The 19119-nt window shown below is 48.3% G+C and overlaps 1 protein-coding gene across 1 annotated transcript in view; it reads right to left on the bottom strand.

Moving 5' to 3' along the window:
- zic6 (zic family member 6) overlaps positions 1–14842 on the bottom strand; it is a 54690-nt gene extending 39848 nt beyond the window's left edge. Inside the window, exon 1 of the transcript XR_009708375.1 lies at positions 14706–14842. The gene's annotated coding sequence lies outside the window, so the exon portion shown is untranslated. The remainder of the gene's footprint in view (positions 1–14705) is intronic.
- Positions 14843–19119: the final 4277 nt, after the last annotated feature.

Genomic DNA, 19119 nt, shown 5'->3' with positions numbered 1-19119 from the left:
CACACTCAGGAGTACACACTTTAGACACACTCAGGAGTACACGCTTTAGACACACTCAGGAGTACACGCTTTAGACACACTCAGGAGTACACGCTTTAGACTCACTCAGGAGTACACGCTTTAGACACACTCAGGAGTACACGCTTTAGACACACTCAGGAGTACACACTTTACATACACTCAGGAGTACACGCTTTAGACAGGCATGTGCTACTACTGCACAACTGCTACTACTGTTTGAATTCCATTGTTGGACGTGTTCTGAAAAAAATCATACAAAAACAGAAATGGCTGTGAGTTAAACAAGAGGAAATCTGACAGTGGAACTAATCTGCAAATAGCTTTTCTTAACATCGCAGAACAACAGGGCATGATGCAAATATGCCCCTACCTTAATATGTGGAATTTGTCTAAACACTCTGGGATATAATACGTCTTTAGTACCCCCAGCCAAAGAATACTACGACCACAAATGTAATCGTGTGGTACAATCAAAACCGCTGCAATCAGTGTGTGACGGCTTTAATTAATCTGCAGCTCTCATTACCCCGCCGTTTGAAGAAGAAGAAAAAAAACCCTGAGATCGCCTGGGGAGAGCAGACTGTCAGTCTTTTCATCAGCCCCTCCCAAAATCAGATCTGCAAAATTAATTTTGATTAGAATATCATTTTGCGGAGAAAAAAAAAGTATTAATTTACCGGTTCCCTTACCCCCCCGCCCCCCCCCGCCCCTCCTCACACTGTGTCTGGAGGTAGTTGGGGAGGGAGGGGGGCTTGATGGACCAGCGGCAGGTGCAGGGGTTCTATGGCCAGGCAGGACAGCCCCACTGACTGCCTGTAATACCACTCACTGTCATGCCCAGTGTTCCTCACGTCTCCCCGTAGAAGCTTCACCATGAACCCGGTCTTCTTCCACACACCCCGGCTATTCGACCTGTCGTACGTACCACACGCTCCACACACACCCCGGCTATTCAACCTGTCATACCACACACACCCCAGCTAAGTCACCACACACACCCTGGCTAAGTCACCACACACAGCCCAGCGAAGTCACCACACACACCCCGGCTATTCAACCTGTCATACCACACACAGCTAAGCTAAGTCACCACACACACCCTGGCTAAGTCACCACACACACCCTGGCTAAGTCACCACACACACCCTGGCTAAGTCACCACACACACCCCGGCTAAGTCACCACACACACCCCGGCTCACACACACACACCCCGGCTCACACACACACACACACCATGGCTAAGCCACCACACACACCCTGGCTAAGTCACCACACACACCCCGGCTCACACACACACACACACCATGGCTAAGTCACCACACACACCCCGGCTCACACACACACACCATGGCTAAGTCACCACACACACCCCGGCTCACACACACACACCCCGGCTCACACACACACACATCGGTGCTCAATTAAGAGTAAGCAGAAGCCGATAAGTGAAAATAATTTTTGGCTGAAATGGTTTCAATTTCTCTCCCGTCCTCTTCATTTTTTTATTTTTTTTTGCCCCTTTCTAGAAAAGTTAAGAGTTTTGAGAGCGGCTGGATCAACAACAGGAAAGCGATTGTTGTCGAGACCCGCTCTCTGCAGTAAATGATTAATTTATCTCAGCGTCAATGGGGCACTGGCGTGCCAAGGCGGTTACGGTGGGCCAAGGCGACCCAGGGCTGGCGGACGAACACGAGCATTAACGCACCCAGGGGAGGGAGGAAGAGCGCTGGCTCACGTGAACACGCTCTCCCGGTTCCTTTCACGCCAGCAGGTCCTCCGTGCCATTATCAGACTCTCTGTGCGTGCTTCCTCTCCGCAGAACGGCAACCTCTCCTCTCAGGTCCGTATCATCGCCCGCCGCACCGGTTTCGGTGAACGGTAAATGGACCGCAGTCATACAGTGCTTTTACACACAGTGGATGGCACTCATCCACCCAGTCACACACACACTGACACACCAACGCTGATGCACGGTACCAGTCAGCTTGTTGGGAGCAATCGGGGGGTTCAGGTGCTTTGCTCGGGGATCGAACCGGCAACCTTCTGACTGCCAGAAGACCGCGCTCACCTCCTTATGCTAAGGTCGGCGCTGGTCTTACCCGGCTACGTTTCGTGACCGCCACAGGGCAGTTGCGTGTCTGTGTCCGCACAGAGGAGAATAAAGAAACGGGCTTCATCGCGCCCCGCAGACGGACCACTGAAAGAGACATCAGTTGCACATCTGCTGCGGATTTACACAGACTGTATAAACTCAACTAGTCACCTGAGACTGGGACATGGTCCGTGTTAGTCTGGTGCGATGCAGGAATCAAAACGTCGAAAATAAGACAAAGCACAGGCTGAAAGCACAAAGGAACTATTAGCATCCAAACAGTAATTACAACAGTGAAATAAAAATAGCAAGAGAACCTAAGATGTGCCAAAAGTCTGGATGCCAAATCAGATGTGAAAAAGTTCTACGAGAGTTTTGTTTTCGTTTTTTCAGGTGTGTTTGTGTGTGTGGTGCGAAGACCAACCCGCTGCAAAGCTTCTGAGACCCTTATTCATTCTCCTGCTGAGCAGTTTGCAGAAATGCAGATGTAATTTCTTCCATTTCTCCCAACAGGATAGACTGAGGCACAACGGGTCCTAGCAAAACAAAGCCAGTGAGTCAAGATGACCCTGAGCCCAAAAAACAGGCTGAAGGAGACTGAAGGAAATCATGTGTGTGTGTGTGTATGTGTATGTGTGTGTGTGTATGTGTGTGTGTGTGTGGGTGTATGTGTGCGTGTGTGTGTATGTGTGTGCGAGTGCGTGTGTGAGTGTGTGTGTGTGTGTGTGTGAGTGTGTGTGTGAGTATGTGTGCGTGTGTGTGCGTGTGTGTGTGTGTCCGTGCGTGAGTGTGTGTGCGAGTATGTGTGCGTGTGTGCGTGTGTGTGAGTGTGTGTCTCTATGCGTGTGTGTGCGTGTGTAGGCATGTGTGTGTGCCCGTGTGTAGGCATGTGTGTGTGTGCCCGTGTGTGTGCATGTCTGTGTGAGTGTGTGTCTCTATGCGTGTGTGTGTGTGCATGCGCAGGCATGCGTGTGTGTGCATGTGTGCATGTTTATGTGTGTGTGCGTGCATGCGTGTCTGTGCATGCGTGTGTGTATGTGCGTGTGTGTGTGTGTGCGTGCATGTGTGTGTGTGCATGCGTGTGTGTATGTGTGTGTGTGTGTGTGTGCGCGTGTGAGTGTGCGTGTGTGTGTGTGTGTATGTGCGTGTGTGTGTGTGTGCACGGGTAAACGTGTGCTTGCGGTGTGATGGTGGAGCGTGTTCTCCTCCATGGTAACTCCACAGTCATGGCTTGTTCGGTGTCTGGCAGCTGGGCAGCCAACAGCCCACACTCCACTGCACTCTGCCAGAACGTAGCATTTATGATCTCCACTTATAACTCCCAAACGCTGCAATGATGCAATCCCAAATTTCATGCGATTTCTGTGATTTACGGAGACTCGTAGCCTCCCGCAGCACTTGGCCCGGGAACGCTGGGAACCTTGCCGCACGTCCGGGATTGAGTCACGGAGCGCCTCGGTCGCCCACGGCTTCCGCCGACCGGACTGACCGCCGCGTCTCCGGCTCTTCTCCCCCCGCCGGCGGGGGCTGGCTGAAGCACACGGGCGGGAGGACGCACACACGACAGGCCAGGCCTCCGGTCTACCTGCAGCCTGGAGAGAGAGTCCCCGGCCCGGACTCAAACGCCCCGAGGGCCCGCGCCTCCGCCACACGAGGCAGATGGAGCAGCGTTTCAATAGAGAAATAAAGAAATAAAGAAATAAATAAAGACAAAGACGAGCTGGGTTACTGCACAGACGAGAAAGAGAACGAAGCGAAGCCGATGCAAAATGCCCAGGGAAGGTGGGCGGGCTTTACTGAGGGAGAAGTGAAGCGTAGCGTAGCGGTTAAGGTGCATGACTGGGGCCCCGTAAGGTCGGTGGTTCTAATCCCGGTGTAGCCACAATGAGATCCGCACAGCCGTTGGGCCCGTGAGCAAGGCCCTTAACCCTGCATTGCTCCAGGGGAGGATTGTCTCCTGCTTTGTCGAATCAACTGTACGTTGCTCTGGATAAGAGTGTCTGCCAAATGCCAATAATGTAATGTAATGTAATGAGGCAGTGAAAGTGAGCACTACCCCTGTCTCCATCCTACACACACTGATGGTGTCCGTGGTGAATAGCTACACCTCTCTGGTCAGGTGTGATGGGTAAGGTTGGGGCTCACAGTGACTGAGCTTACACATACTCACACGCACACACTCAGACACACACACACATACACATGCATGCACAGAAACACAAACACTCACACACATGCATGCATGCACAGAAACACAAGCACTCACACACACACACACACATACATACACATGCATGCATAGAAACACAAGCACTCACACACACACACACACGCATGCACAGAAACACAAGCACTCACACACACACACACACACACACACACACATACACATGCATGCACAGAAACACAAGCACTCACACACATGCATGCATGCACAGAAACACAAGTGCACACACATGCATGCATGCACAGAAACACACACACATGCACACACACACATACAGCCACACACAAGCACACTCACTCACTTGCACAAACACACACACACACACACACACACACACACACAGACACACGCAGACAACAAGGCAGTGGAAGGCAGCCAGCCCAGTCGCAGTTGCCAAGGAAGGGGTCATATTCTGTTAGGGTTATTCTCCCCTTACACTACTCTCACTGATGAGCAGAGTAAACCTCACCTACACCACTCTCACTGATGAGCAGAATAAACCTCACCTACACCTCTCTCACTGATGAGCAGAATAAACCTCACCTACACCACTCTCACTGATGAGCAGAATAAACCTCACCTACACCACTCTCACTGATGAGCAGAATAAACCTCACCTACACCACTCTCACTGATGAGCAGAATAAACCTCACCTACACCACTCTCACTGATGAGCAGAATAAACCTCACCTACACCACTCTCACTGATGAGCAGAATAAACCTCACCTACACCACTCTCACTATGAGCAGAGTAAACCTCTAACTCACCTACACCACTCCCACTGATGAGCAGAGTAAACCTCACCTACACCACTCCCACTGATGAGCAGAATAAACCTCACCTACACCACTCTCACTGATGAGCAGAATAAACCTCACCTACACCACTCTCACTGAAGAGCAGAGTAAACCTCACCTACACCACTCTCACTGATGAGCAGAATAAACCTCACCTACACCACTCTCACTGATGAGCAGAGTAAACCTCACCTACACCACTCTCACTGAAGAGCAGAGTAAACCTCACCTACACCACTCCCACTGATGAGCAGAATAAACCTCTAACTCACCTACACCACTCTCACTGATGAGCAGAATAAACCTCACCTACACCACTCCCACTGATGAGCAGAGTAAACCTCACCTACACCACTCTCACTGATGAGCAGAATAAACCTCACCTACACCACTCTCACTGATGAACAGAGTAAACCTCTAACTCACCTACAGAGTGAGCTGAGTAAACCACTATTGAGCAAGCTGTATGTGGTCCTTTTACAAAAGAATTATGAAAAAAGAAAATTACTCTGGAATAAACTACCTGGCTCCTCGTGTAAATGCAGTATTTTATTTGAGAAATGACCACTCACTGAATAGGAAGTTGTTTAAAAATGTGGGCCAGACCATTGTAAGGAAGAGCACGGCTGCTCTGTTGAACGCAGGATACAGTGAAAGGGAAAGGAGCCATTTTGGCGAGCGTTACTGGGAGCGACCGGGGTATTTTAAGTTCGTGCCGTCACCGCCCGTGGTGTTACCAGAGCTCCGGCGAGCGGGAACACTTGCCCCGGCCGAGAGAGGTGGAACTGCACTGCCTCAGACCCAGCTTCCCAGTGGACCCTTTATCCACACACAACATGAAAGTCCAGTGCGTTTCATACTAAACCCGGTACATCCCCTTCAGAAACGGCCGATGTAAAGAAAACGCATAAAACCCTGAGCCCGTAAGCCGCAGCACCGTAAAAGCAGTCAGGAGCGGATTTCACAGAGTGAGTTATGTGCCGAAATGCCGCTTGACCTCCGACCCCCCGGGGCCATGTGATCTCCCTCAGAGTGGTCCACCCCAAAGAACTTCATCCCACCGCTGGATCCTAAAACTCGAGAGCCGGGGCGCTCCCGGAAAAAGAAAAAAAAGCCAGGGGAAAGACCATGAGGACGCGCATTTTCTGCCCAATAAATCCAGGGGGACCGTCTCAGCCACATGTCGGCTTGTTAACAACCGAGAGGGGCGGCCCGGCCCCTCCCCATGCCTCCCCCCCCCCGGCTCAGCTGCCAGTTTTGCGTGACGTCCTGCGTGCGGTTCTCTCCGACGCGCGACGGTGCAGGAAAGCTCCAGTTTCCATTCATGCTTCTCATTACTGAAACATGTTGGGGTTTAATGGGCTCTTGTAAAACAGTGAATTACAGCACTTTAAAATGGATTCCGACACCATTATGTGACCGTACTTATGGAAAAGGCTTTGATTGCAAAAACCCAACGCTTATGATTGCGGACGGAAAAAAAACACAGAGAACGTGACTCGTTAATTATTTTTTACTGCCAGATAAAATGATTATGAACTAGAGAGAATACACCAAGGATCAGTAACAGGGCCAGCGCTGGCATTAAGAAGCCATTTCCTCTCTTTTCTGACCCTCAGCACCCTCACAGTCTAATAAAGAGACTTGAAGGAAATTAAAGTGGTGGTTCAGCTCATTTCTACGTTTATACACTCAAATTCTTTTCACAAAAGCCCAATTCATGTCTTTATATATTTTAAGAAGCCAAAACTGGATTTTTTTGGCATTCCCATTTATTGTATTTTTAAATTTACACATTTGCCTTTAATGCTTTAAGCCATAAATCTGACTGCATGTCAGGCAGCACTTTGCCTTGTGACAGCCACTGTTTCGCTAAGAAATGCTCTGCTATGATTTTGCCTCCGTACAACTGTACGCAGTAAGATCTGTTATGGAAGCAGTTTATTTCAGTTTTTTTTTCCTTCTATTTAACAAATATTTCATTTGGAAATTGTGCCATAACAATGTAGCAGTTATAGCCCTTATTTACCCAAACTATGTAATCAAAAGTAGGAGTTTTGGAGGGAATGTTCCAAATTCAGAGACTTCAGTTCAGATATAAGATGGAAATAAGTAATACACATCATTTGTTTTAAAAAAGAAATGAAACTAGAGAAAAAAATTAATTATTGGCCATAAATGAAATGATGTTGACAACATTTGTGGAAAAAAGGACTGCCAGCAAAAACTAAAGGAGATGAACAGTCTTTCCATGCATCAGTCTGTCAGCCTGAAGCCTTGTCTATGCTCTAAAAATAGCCCCAGCTCAGGTGTACTGAGGCATTATATATATCTAGGTGTTTATGTGTGTATGTTATGTGTGTGTCTTTGCGCCTATGTTTTTTGTGTGCGCATGTGCATGTGTGTATATGTGTATGTATGTGTGCGTACGTGCGTGCATGTGTCTATGTCTGTGTGAGTGAGTGTGTGTGTACGTTCATGTGTGTGCGCATCTGTGTATGTGCTTGTCTGTCTATGCCTGGGTGTGTGTATGTATGCCTGTGTGTGTGTACAGTACGTGCGCGTGTGTGTATGTGTGTGTACGTGCGTGTGTATGCGCGTGTGTGTACGTGTGTATGTAAAAGTGTGCGTGTACGTGTCTGTACGTGCGTGTGTGTATGTGTGTGCGTATGTTAGTGCGTGTACGTGCGTGTGTGTGTATGTGCGTGTGCATGCGTGCGTGTGTGTATGTATGTGCATGTGTGTGTCCGTGCGTGCACGGGTGTGTGTGTGTGTATGTGTGCGTGTATGTGTGCGCGCACGCGGGTGTGTGTCTATGTGTGTGTGTGTGTACGTGCGTGTGTGTGTGTCTATGTGTGTGTGTATGTGTGTGTGTGTATGTGTATGTGTGTGTGTATGTGTGTGTACGGATGTGTGCGTGTGCATGCGTGTGTGTGTGTATGTGTGTATGTGCATGTGTGTATGTGTATGTGTATGTGTGTATGTGCGTGTGTGTGTACGTGCGTGCGCGGGTGTGTGTGTGTGTATGTGTGCGCGCACGCGGGTGTGTGTCTATGTGCGTGTGTGTACGTCTATGTGTATGTGTGTGTGTATGTGTGTGTACGGGCATGTGTGTATGTGTGTGCGTGTACGTGCGTGCGCGGATGTGTGCGTGTATGTGCGTGCGCGGGTGTGTGTGTGTACGTGCGTGCGCGGGTGTGTGCGTGTACGTGCGTACGCGGGTGTGTGCGTGTACGTGCGTGCGTGGGTGTGTGCGTGTACGTGCGTGCGCGGATGTGTGTGTGTACGTGCGCGCGCGGGTGTGTGTGTACGTGCGTGCGCGGGTGTGTGTGTGTGTGTGTACGTGCGCGTGCGGGTGTGTGTGTGTGTACGTGCGCGCGCGGGTGTGTGCGTGTGTACGTGCGCGCACGGGTGTGTGTGTGTGTGTGTACGTGCGCGCGCGGGTGTGTGTGTGTGTACGTGCGCGCGCGGGTGTGTGTGTGTGTGTGTGTGTACGTGCGCGCGCGGGTGTGTGTGTGTGTGTACGTGCGTGTGCGGGTGTGTGTGTGTGTGTGTGTGTACGTGCGCGCGCGGGTGTGTGTGTGTGTGTACGTGCGTGCGCGGGTGTGTGTGTGTGTGTACGTGCGCCGGTGTGTGTGTGTACGTGCGCGCGCGGGTGTGTGTGTGTGTATGTGCGTGCGCGCGCGGGTGTGTGTGTGTGTACGTGCGTGCGCGGGTGTGTGTGTGTGTACGTGCGTGCGCCGGTGTGTGTGTGTGTGTGTGTGTACGTGCGTGTACGTGCGCGGGTGTGTGTCTTGTCTCGGGTCCTCTCCAGCTCCATTGATGGCGCAGTCTGTGGGTTGTCAGGCCGGTCAGAATAAAAGGTGGCAGCCAGTCAAAACAAGCCCTGTTATTGCAGCCAGGACCGGGGCCGAGTGAAGAGGCTCTTTTCAGGCACCCTTAGTGTGCTAAAGTGATCCCGCACACAATGGAGGACACAGGGAGGCCATCCCCAGCAAACAGGCAAAACAAACAGGACCCCCAGGCCCCACCAGGCCCCACCAGGCCCCACCAGGCCTCTAATGCCCACCACGCTACGGACCCTTCCTGGGGCGCCCCCCCCTCCCCCCCTCCCCCCCTCCCCCAGTCAGACACGAGCGAGGCCGGATCACACCACACTCCATCATCCTCTAATCTCTCCCTCCGGCGGCCATTTTGAAAAGTAGGCAGATTCTCTCTGGCTGAAGTCTCACAACTCTCCGTTTACTTCTGCAATTCCCCCGTCAGCGTGGTCATACGGGAACTGCATTATTACTTCACTGACCGGCCGGGACCGAATGTTAAAAAACAATATATTCAACATATAGCACAGTGTATTTAAATTTAAATGAATACAAATACACGAATAGAACATATTGAATGTATTTCAATTCAAGGCTTTTAATTGATTGTTTGTTTGTATTTTAAACACGTGAACGAAAATGCGAAGCCAGGCATTGTTGTCCATGCAGGCACAAATGCACACATATACAACTTATGTTTCTGTTTTTACATCGGAGCAGCCTGTGTACACACACACACCCACACATTACATCATTATTTACTGTCTCAGTTACATTTAAGTCCAATAAATGCAGCGTTATATGCTTAAGGAGGGAAAGTGAAAATGAACAGAATAAAAAGAGGGAAATGTACACAATAGCATGGGGACCCCCTCTCTGCCAGCAAATCAATCTCGATCCCGCTGCGATGCCAACGCGCAAAATAAAGCCCAAAAAATAACATAATACCGCATCATAGCAGCGAAATAAACGCAGCAGCGTTTCTACCACAAACAGCAATTTTACCCAAAACTTTATGGATATTCCAGAAATGATTTTATCTGCGATCATACAGCATTTTTAAACGCAGGCCAAAACACGGATGAAAAATGAACATACAACGTACACACGCACGGCTGAAGCACGCAATCAGCTCCTTTCTCATTAAAAATACTCCCTTACTTTTCCCGCTAACCCTGACAGCTTGATAGTTGAGCTGGTACTCTCTGTTGGTCCGCGCAGGGGCAGTTTTGACTTTGTGGAGGAGTGCTTTGAATCACGACCAGGGAAAGTTTGTGTTGAAGCCCAGCTGGCAGGGTGACAATTTGGCTGACAATGATGGCGGAATTAGCACTCCGATTTATTAGCACTGCCTCAAATTACTTTCCCAACTTATTGGCCACAACCAAAAAAAAAAAAAAAGAAACATAAATAAATAAAAAATAAGAAAGAAAAAGAGAAAAAAGTCAAAAGATTTTTTTATAAGAAGTTGAGGCCAAATACTTTTTCTTAAAAAAAAAAAAAACACTTGCGGTTTCCAAAAAAATAATATGTGTAAAACACAATTTTTTTTTTATTAGAACTCATAATTAGAAGACTTAAACCAACTCCTTCAAACAGCTACTGGAGCAGGCCAGCTAGACAAAATTGCTGAAAAAAAAAAAAGCGATTTTTTTCCTTTTTCTTTCCACCCCCTCCCTCCACCTCTTCTTCTTCTCCTTCTTCTCCTTCTTCTTCTTCTGGTCTTTTGAAACATGTGGTCAGCTGTTGTGCTTCCATGTGGTCAGATGATCAAAGCCCCGGCCTGGCGGTAATGGTCCCCCACTGCAGCGTGGCTCTGCCTGGGATCAGCGGCCCAGCAGGTGGGGGGGACAGCCTTGGGAACGGACAGAAGAGGAGAGGGGGAAGCGAGAGGCCCAGCCAGCCAGAAATAAAGACTTCCTAAGGCCCGCGTCTCGGACAACGGAGCCGCCCGGCGCGGGGGAACGGGCTGAAAAATGAAGGGTCCGCACATTTTGGGGGAGAGGGGCCGTCGAGGGGGGACTGGGGTGGAACCCTGTGTGAGAAAGGGAGATGGATTTTTTGGATATATGTTGGCCGGGGGGTGAAGGCTTGATCCGGACCGTTTGTGCAGAAATGTGTGGGGTTTGGAGCGGGGGTGATGGGGAAGGGAGATTTCGCCACCTGCTGCCCCTCTACACAAACACACAGTATTTCACTCTCACCCAGAACACAGTAAAACACTCACACCACTTAAAATTAAACACTACTGTATATAATACAGAGGCCTATGCCTGTCTATGTGTTGTGAGGTTGTGCGTATACTAACTCGTGCGCACACACAAACACATACAGACACACACTTGCAGGCAAGCGCACAGACACACAAACACATACAGACACACACTTGCAGGCAAGCGCACAGACACACAAACACATACAGACACACACTTGCAGGCAAGCGCACAGACACACAAACACATACAGACACACACTTGCAGGCATGCGCACAGACACACAAACACATACAGACACACACTTGCAGGCAAGCGCACAGACACACAAACAGATGCATAGACACTCGCAGCACACATACACACAATCGTGCACACACACACACACACACACACGCACGCACGCACAAACACACAAACAAACACACGTCAGGACCACAGCAGGGCTGTGTTTACCTACAGCCCACGGGGACATGTGAAAACTCACAACCCTGGCTACTTCACATACATGCAGGAGCCCCGTAGAACACTTTTCACTGCTGTCTGTCATTTTGATTGCCCAGAAGGCCTCGGCCCCCCCGCCAATGCCCCCCCCCGCCCCCCCATACCCCTCACCCCATACCCCCCCAACGCCCCCCCCCACACACCCTGTTTGGCCAGATGGCTTTTTTTAACTGTCTGTGGTCTCCTGCACCTCCACACTAAGTCCCTGTCAGAAAATAAGAGGGGCGGGGGGGGCGGGGGGGGCTGAGAATTGTGGGAGATTTGCGAGGACAAATGGTTTGGAGGTAGCAGAGCAAATAAAAAGGATTAGAGGGATTCTTTTCACAGATACTTCAAACTTGTTTGGCGCTCGTCTGCAGTCTTCTCTCAACCCCCCACCCCCCAACCCCCACCCCCCCACCCCCCTCCCAAATAACAAGAGAGCTTTCCCTGTCAAAACAAACTTCAGAAACTTCAGAACCTCATCAGGAGAACTGAGGCCTACAGCGGTCCAGACTGAAACAAATCCAGGGCCTTTTTGTACGTGTGGAACATTACACAGATCTGGGATTCCACACTAAACCACATTTATAACTGATCAAACATAACCCTAAACGTTTAGGGATCTAAAATAAATTGTAAAAAAAAAAAAAAAGCCTACTTTTTCTCCTTTAAAAACTGTTGGAAAAAAACGGAATCCCTTCTTAGTAGAAGCATTAATGCGCAGTAACAGCCTTCCATGGAATAATAACTCGGGGTGTGAAGCAGAACCTGAATGTTTTTCCCCCGATTTCAGGAAAATATGAAGACCTATCAAATTCATGTCCACAAAGGCAAAATGAATCTCCTGCTGGGTCCTGTTCTCTTATGACACATGCCGGTATTTTCAAAGACAAAACAAATAGAATCTATCATAAAGATGACCTCATCAAGTCGTTACAGCAAGAAGAACGACCGTTCTGCTCAACCCCTTTCAGCCTGGCTCAGAAAACAAAAACTCTGAGGAAGAAAGTAACGTGGTTTTAAACCGGGGGGCCGTATTTATTTTATATTATATTTATTTTATTATTTTATCTAGGCATCATCAGAGCTGAGTGAAATCATATATTTCATATACTTTCACCCGTTAGGCCTGATCTGGTGACCATCTCCTGGGCTGGAAGGCATCGGGCATACCCCCGTCATAAGTTAAAAGGGTTATTTAAGAAAGGGCTTCACAGAGATCAGGGATCAGGCACGGGGGGGGGCATTGGAGGGAGATTTTATTTGCCTGCTGATGGAGAGGGGCAGTTGGTGGTTGCAACTGCTTGCAGATGGGGGGGAGGCGGGGGGGCAGTTGAAAACATGGGCTTTTAAACCCATTTAGCATACGAATTTAAGAATCAAACTTTTCAACAATATTCAAAGCGAGATCCTTCTTTAATACCTTTCAACATTTTGATTAGTGTTCCGCCGGTGTGCTCAGAAATTTCACCTCTGCCTAACAAGGTACCGTATCAGAAACGTGTGTGATGTTTTTATTTTTAGAGTTCTTTCAGTCCTTTCATGTAGTTTAATGCTCACTGAGGTAATTTTATTCTCATTTATATACAGTAACTCAGTTTATGTTCAACACTCTTGTGGGACTATACTCTGCCAAAACATTACATTACATTATTGGCATTTGGCAGACGCTCTTTTACCTTAGCCACTACGCTATGGGCCACCCCTCTAGGGAAGTACAGCACTGCGGTCTCTGACCTGTGCATGTGTGTTTGCATTGTATGGGGCTCAGCACAAGAGCAGGTAACATAAAGCATATCTGACCCAGGTCTGAGCAGCGTCAGCAGCCTGCTGAATAACGAGGCAGTGCACTATGGGAGATGAGGAGGGCAGAGATCGAGGGCGATGGACGTGCGGTAACCTGCTGGATGTCCCAGCAAACTCAGCCGAGAGGCTGAAGCTCTTTTTAGCTTCACCCATGAGGCACATTACATTACATTACATTAATGGCATTTGGCAGACGCTCTTATCCAGAGTGACATACAACAAAGTGCAAAGTGCATACCCATAACCAGGGACAAGTATGGGTGCGGGCAGCCTGTAGTGTAGTGGTTAAGGTATGACTGGGACCTGCAAGGTCGGTGGATCGATCCCCGGTGTAGCCACAATAAGATCCGCACAGCCGTTGGGCCCTTGAGCAAGGCCCTTAACCCTGCATTGCTCCAGGGGAGGATTGTCTCCTGCTTAGTCTAATCAACTGTACGTCGCTCTGGATAAGAGCATCTGCCAAATGCCGTTAATGTAATGTAACAAGTGCGCTGAAAGAACCTAGAGGGAAGTACAATTTCAACTGCTACCTGTACAACATAACCACACGTCACCCTGACATCACTGGGGTGACACGCTGAATCAAGTCCACGCCACCGAAATTCCTCAAGCGCGCTTCGTTTATAAACCAGCAGCTGATTGCTGCTTCTGCTGGATCATGATATCGCATCGGAGACTTTCCAGTCAGGGCTGAGCCTGCTACATCACGGGCTGATTATACATATGAAGCTGGATAAACACAGAAATCAGACTGCGGGGGGGGAAAGTGTGGGATACAGCAACTTTCCTTATCAGATGATTCGGAAACGCATCTGAGGAGAACCTAAATGTGTCGAGGGTACCCGAAAACCTGCGATATCAAAAACACTCCATATCAGCGAGCGTGCCGCCATGCCCGTGCGAAACAGTCATTTGTGTTTGATGTTGTTGTTTTATGTCTCAGGCTGTCAGGAGTGAAGTCACTCGATGGCAATTTTACTAGCATGGCATTTAAAGGTGTGCAGAGAGGGTTTTACTCCATTTTGAGTTAAGCAGGTTCATGGATAGGCAAAGTTTTTATATAAAATATACCTCTGGCTGTGTACTCCACATCTCAAAAGTTATTTTGAGATGTCATTGGTGGGTATAACGATGGCTAGCTGCGCCATATGCTGACTTCCCTGCTGAAAAAATAGCTCACGCTAGGTTTTGAAACAGCTGGTAGCTGGTTGACCAGTTAGACCAGCTCCGTACTCACCACGGTTTGACCAGCTCAAGCTAGGTTTTGAAACAGCGGGTAGCTGGTATTTCAGACTGGCCATGACTGGATTTTACAGCGGGGTTTTCACTGCGTACAGGGAACGCGGGGAACCCACCGTCATTCCGTAATTATGCCAAACCAGCCTTTGATTGTTTTGCATGATTAACAAGCATGGCAATTTAAAAAGGATTAGATCTACCCATTAGGAGGTGATTCATTTCAACATGATTGCAGCCGTGATAACGCTACCTTAGTTCATTAAAATATCGTCTTCTTTTTTTTTATGACGAATAAACCCCTAACAATCGGAAAATGACTTAACATAACCCCATCTCCCTTCCAGTGTTTACTTAATATGAATCGCACAATGAATAGCTGTAAGACTACAGTATTAGTCACAATCAATTGAGTAGGAATACACAGCTGAAGGAACACCGCATCCTAAAGTGCTAAATCTAAAATCAGCTTGAAGACAGCGATCAGAGAAATGAACAGTTCCCCGCGTATCCGGCTCCTCGCTCACAGTTCACCACCGCACCGAACATACTATAAGTAAATACTTAATGTTTGCCAGCTTTAAAGGAATATTAGGCTCCGTATTGAATTTATTGGAGCCTCTTAACTAATTCCTGACAGCACAGGGCTAGACATTTGATTTCGAGTGTGTAGATGTCATTATGTTGCTTAGCAACGTGCCAAGAACTTCCTGTTTGAATAAAAGCAAACTATTCAGACTGTGATCCAGGAAATAATGCTGGCTTGTTTGGAAGGAGGTTTGCATGCGGGCACACAAGAGCCACATACTAAGTAGGCTGTGTTTGAGTTTAGGCTACCATCAAATACAGACTTACACTTTGGGAACAAATAGTCGCCATAATTCCTTATTAAAAAGATCAAAGACTGATTTATTGATCTTAGATTTACACAATCATTTGGGATATTTGATTACTGTAGTTTGGGGTGTGTTATTACTACCATACAGTGGAGTACAATACACCGAGTACAAAAAGACATAGAGGATTAAAATGAAATTTCTGGATTTTACAAACTGTGCTTCAATGCCAGGAAAGTAACCAGTTACAAGAAAGTAACCATGGCATACATAAAAACACTTTGTTATTCTTAATCCCTTTTATAAAACAGAGAAAGACATTGTCTTCCAGCAATACATACGAGGTCCTCAGAACAATGTTTTGGATATGGTATAAAAACGTCTGGGGTGATAGGTAATCAGGGTACATACTGTAAGTGGTACAACACTGGGAATATCGTGTGACTGTAATATAATCTGCAGGGAAAGGACCAGCCTCGATGGGCTGAAGGTCTTCACATCATACTCTTATGTCCTCATGCTCCAGGCTTTCCAACAGATCACTATGTGCACACTCATCGAGGCCGAAAGCATACCCAGTTCCATTAAAATAAGAAAAACTTTAGAGTGCTGATTATTTGAAACAGAATCCATACGTTTTAAACCGAACGCGTTTTATAAAACTATATCTACTGTTTAGCAATGAGCCCAAATAAAAGCGCTCTGCAGAACGACCCGATGACCTGTCAATCGGAGCTGGTGAACAGGCATCGCGGCCTACAGACGCCATGTTACATTACATTACATTATTGGCATTCGGCAGACGCTCTTATCCAGAGCGACGTACAGTTGATTAGACTGAGCAGGAGACAATCCTCCCCTGGAGCATTGCAGGGTTAAGGGCCTCGCTCAAGGGCCCAACGGCTGTGCGGATCTTATTGTGACTACACCGGGATTAGAACCACCGACCTTGGGTGTCCTGGTCCTTTACCTTAACCACTACGCTACAGGCCGCCCCATCACATCAGGTGCAGCGCTCGGCAGTACAGTAGTTTTGTTTTGGGTTTTTTCATGAAAGAAATTGAAATCTGCAGCCAAATCTGAGGAAAGTGAGGTTTACAGTACTGAGTAATAGCTGGAATGAGTCACACTCTGTCTCGAGGTGGACACTGTGGATGTCGCACCCCAGGAAGACCCACCAATCTTTATTTCTGTATAGCACTATTTACAAGCAGATTGGCATTCAGTGCTTTACAATGGACAGAACAAAAAACAGAAACAAGCCCAATTTACACAATTGAGAAAACGTGGAAAATCATTCCCGGACCCCTTAAAAGGCAATCAAACTGCAGGAAATCCTTTGCTTGCCAGGGTATTCAGGATATGACATCACAGAATATGGTGTCTGAGAATTTGGGCCACACTCACACTGGAGGTGACCCAGAGGTTGACTTAGACTTCTGTAGACAGACAGAATGTGTGTGTGTGTGTGTGTGTGTGTGTGTGTGCATGTGTGTGAGTGTGCGTGTATGTATATATGAGTGTGTACGTGTGTGAGTATGTGTGTGTGTGTGCGCATGTGTGTGCGTGTAAGTATATATGAGTGTGTGTGTGTGTGTGTGTGTGGCTGTACGTGTGTGTGAGTGTGTGTGTGCATGTAAGTATATATGCGTGTGTGTGTGTGGCTGTACGTGTGTGTGAGTGTGTGTGTGCATGTAAGTATATATGCGTGTGTGTGTGTGGCTGTACATGTGTGTGTGTGCGCGAGATGCGGACCATTTCCCCGGTGGAGAGCCAATGTGGGGCGGAAGCACCCTGCTGTCATAAGAATGAAAAACACGGCCGTACGAGAAGGAAAACACACCTTTAAACCCCCTGCACAAAGAGCACAGCGCTCAGCAACACTCACAACCCAAATGAGAAAGAGCTCACAACACAAATAAAACTCATTCTCATCCTATCACACCGCGACTCACACTGCTTTCAGCCTTCAGACGCCAGCAAAATGCCAGCAGATTATTTTAAGAGAGACATCAATTTTCACGTTCTGTTCATCAATATTTCCAATGTGCTGTGCGCTCCACCGTCCTCTCAGCTGCACCCCTCTCATCATTCCACAGTCTGCTCGGCCCCGGTGACCCCCAACACAAATTCATTCCCCAGCAAAAGACAACAACAACATTTACCACTTTCCTTGCAGAAGCAGTTTTGATTATCTTTTTCTCTCTTTTCTCTCTCTCTCTCTTTTCTGCTGTGTGATTAGCAGTCTCTCTCTCTCTCACTCACTCTCACTCTCCCTCTCGATCTCTCTGTCTCTCTCTATCCCTCTCTCACTCTCTCTATCTCTCTCTATCTCTGTCTCTCTCTCTCCCTCCCTCTCTCTATCTCTCTCTCCCTCTCTCACTCTCTATCTATCTCTCCCTGTCTCTCTATCTCTCTCTCTGTCTCTCTATCTCTCTCTCTCTCTCTCCCACTCTCTCTGTCTTCCTCTCTCTCTCTCACGCAGACACACTATCACTATCACACACATCATATGATCGTTTGGAAGCAGGGGCAGTCCCCCTGAGGAGGAGCCCCATTTTAAAAGAGAGTCATTTCCCTTATTTACGATCCCCTCCATAAACAACATGTCACCTCCTAGCAGGGCCGACTGCGGACGCAGAACAGAGGAGAAGCGTTTCATTAGCACAGCAGCCCGCGCGCCAATCTGCATATGAATGCGCCGACTAATGTGCCCATCATCGCAAACTGCCTGCTAAGCAAATAAACGGGGAGAAGTACAAGGTAATCATCGGTTTTATTGCCCGTACGGAAATATGGAGCAAAAATCACCAGCGCTCGGAATGAAACCCAGACGCCGTATTTCGATTGATTTGAATCGGATGGATTTGAATCGGATTGATTTGACACGGGATAAGGGCTCACATTCACAGGGAGTGGAGCTGAAACAGGAAGAGGTGGGGATGCACTCCTCCCAGTCTCCTACCATCACTCATACCCCGTCCAGCGCATCAAACCCCCCTCCAGAGACATCAGCACTTCTTTGCACTGCACTAATGCTCCCATTTGGGCCCTGTTAATTGTGCAATGATTATCTTTGCACTCTTCAGACACTCACACTTCACCTTGTGTTCCTCAGGGTTTCATTTATTATTCTGGAGTTCACACCTGAGGGAGGGCATACGCAGGCAAACGGGGGGGGGGGGGGGGGTCTCAGAGGGGCTGGTGACAGAGGGCAGACAGGGGGGGGGTGTGGGAGAGGGGGGGTGGCTGTTTTGACGGGGGACGCCCATGCGAGCAGCACCTCCCTGCGTTCAGTCTGCCTGTGTATATATTTGATTAGCCGTAATTACACAGAGGGAGCCATTTCCTGTTAAGGCAGTGTCAAAGGCACTTAAATAAACAGGTAATTCAGATAACGAAACACAGAAGACTACAATCCAAATGCTCCCCCCCCCCCACCTCACACACACACACACGCACACACATACACAGACTCACGTACACACACATATACACACAAACACAGACTCACGTACACACACATATACACACACACACACACATACACAGATTCACATACACACACACACACACACA

Source organism: Conger conger, chromosome 3 (assembly GCF_963514075.1).
Source record: "Conger conger chromosome 3, fConCon1.1, whole genome shotgun sequence".
Taxonomy (NCBI): Eukaryota; Metazoa; Chordata; class Actinopteri; order Anguilliformes; family Congridae; genus Conger; species Conger conger.
This window is presented reverse-complemented; position numbering and strand designations above follow the sequence as displayed.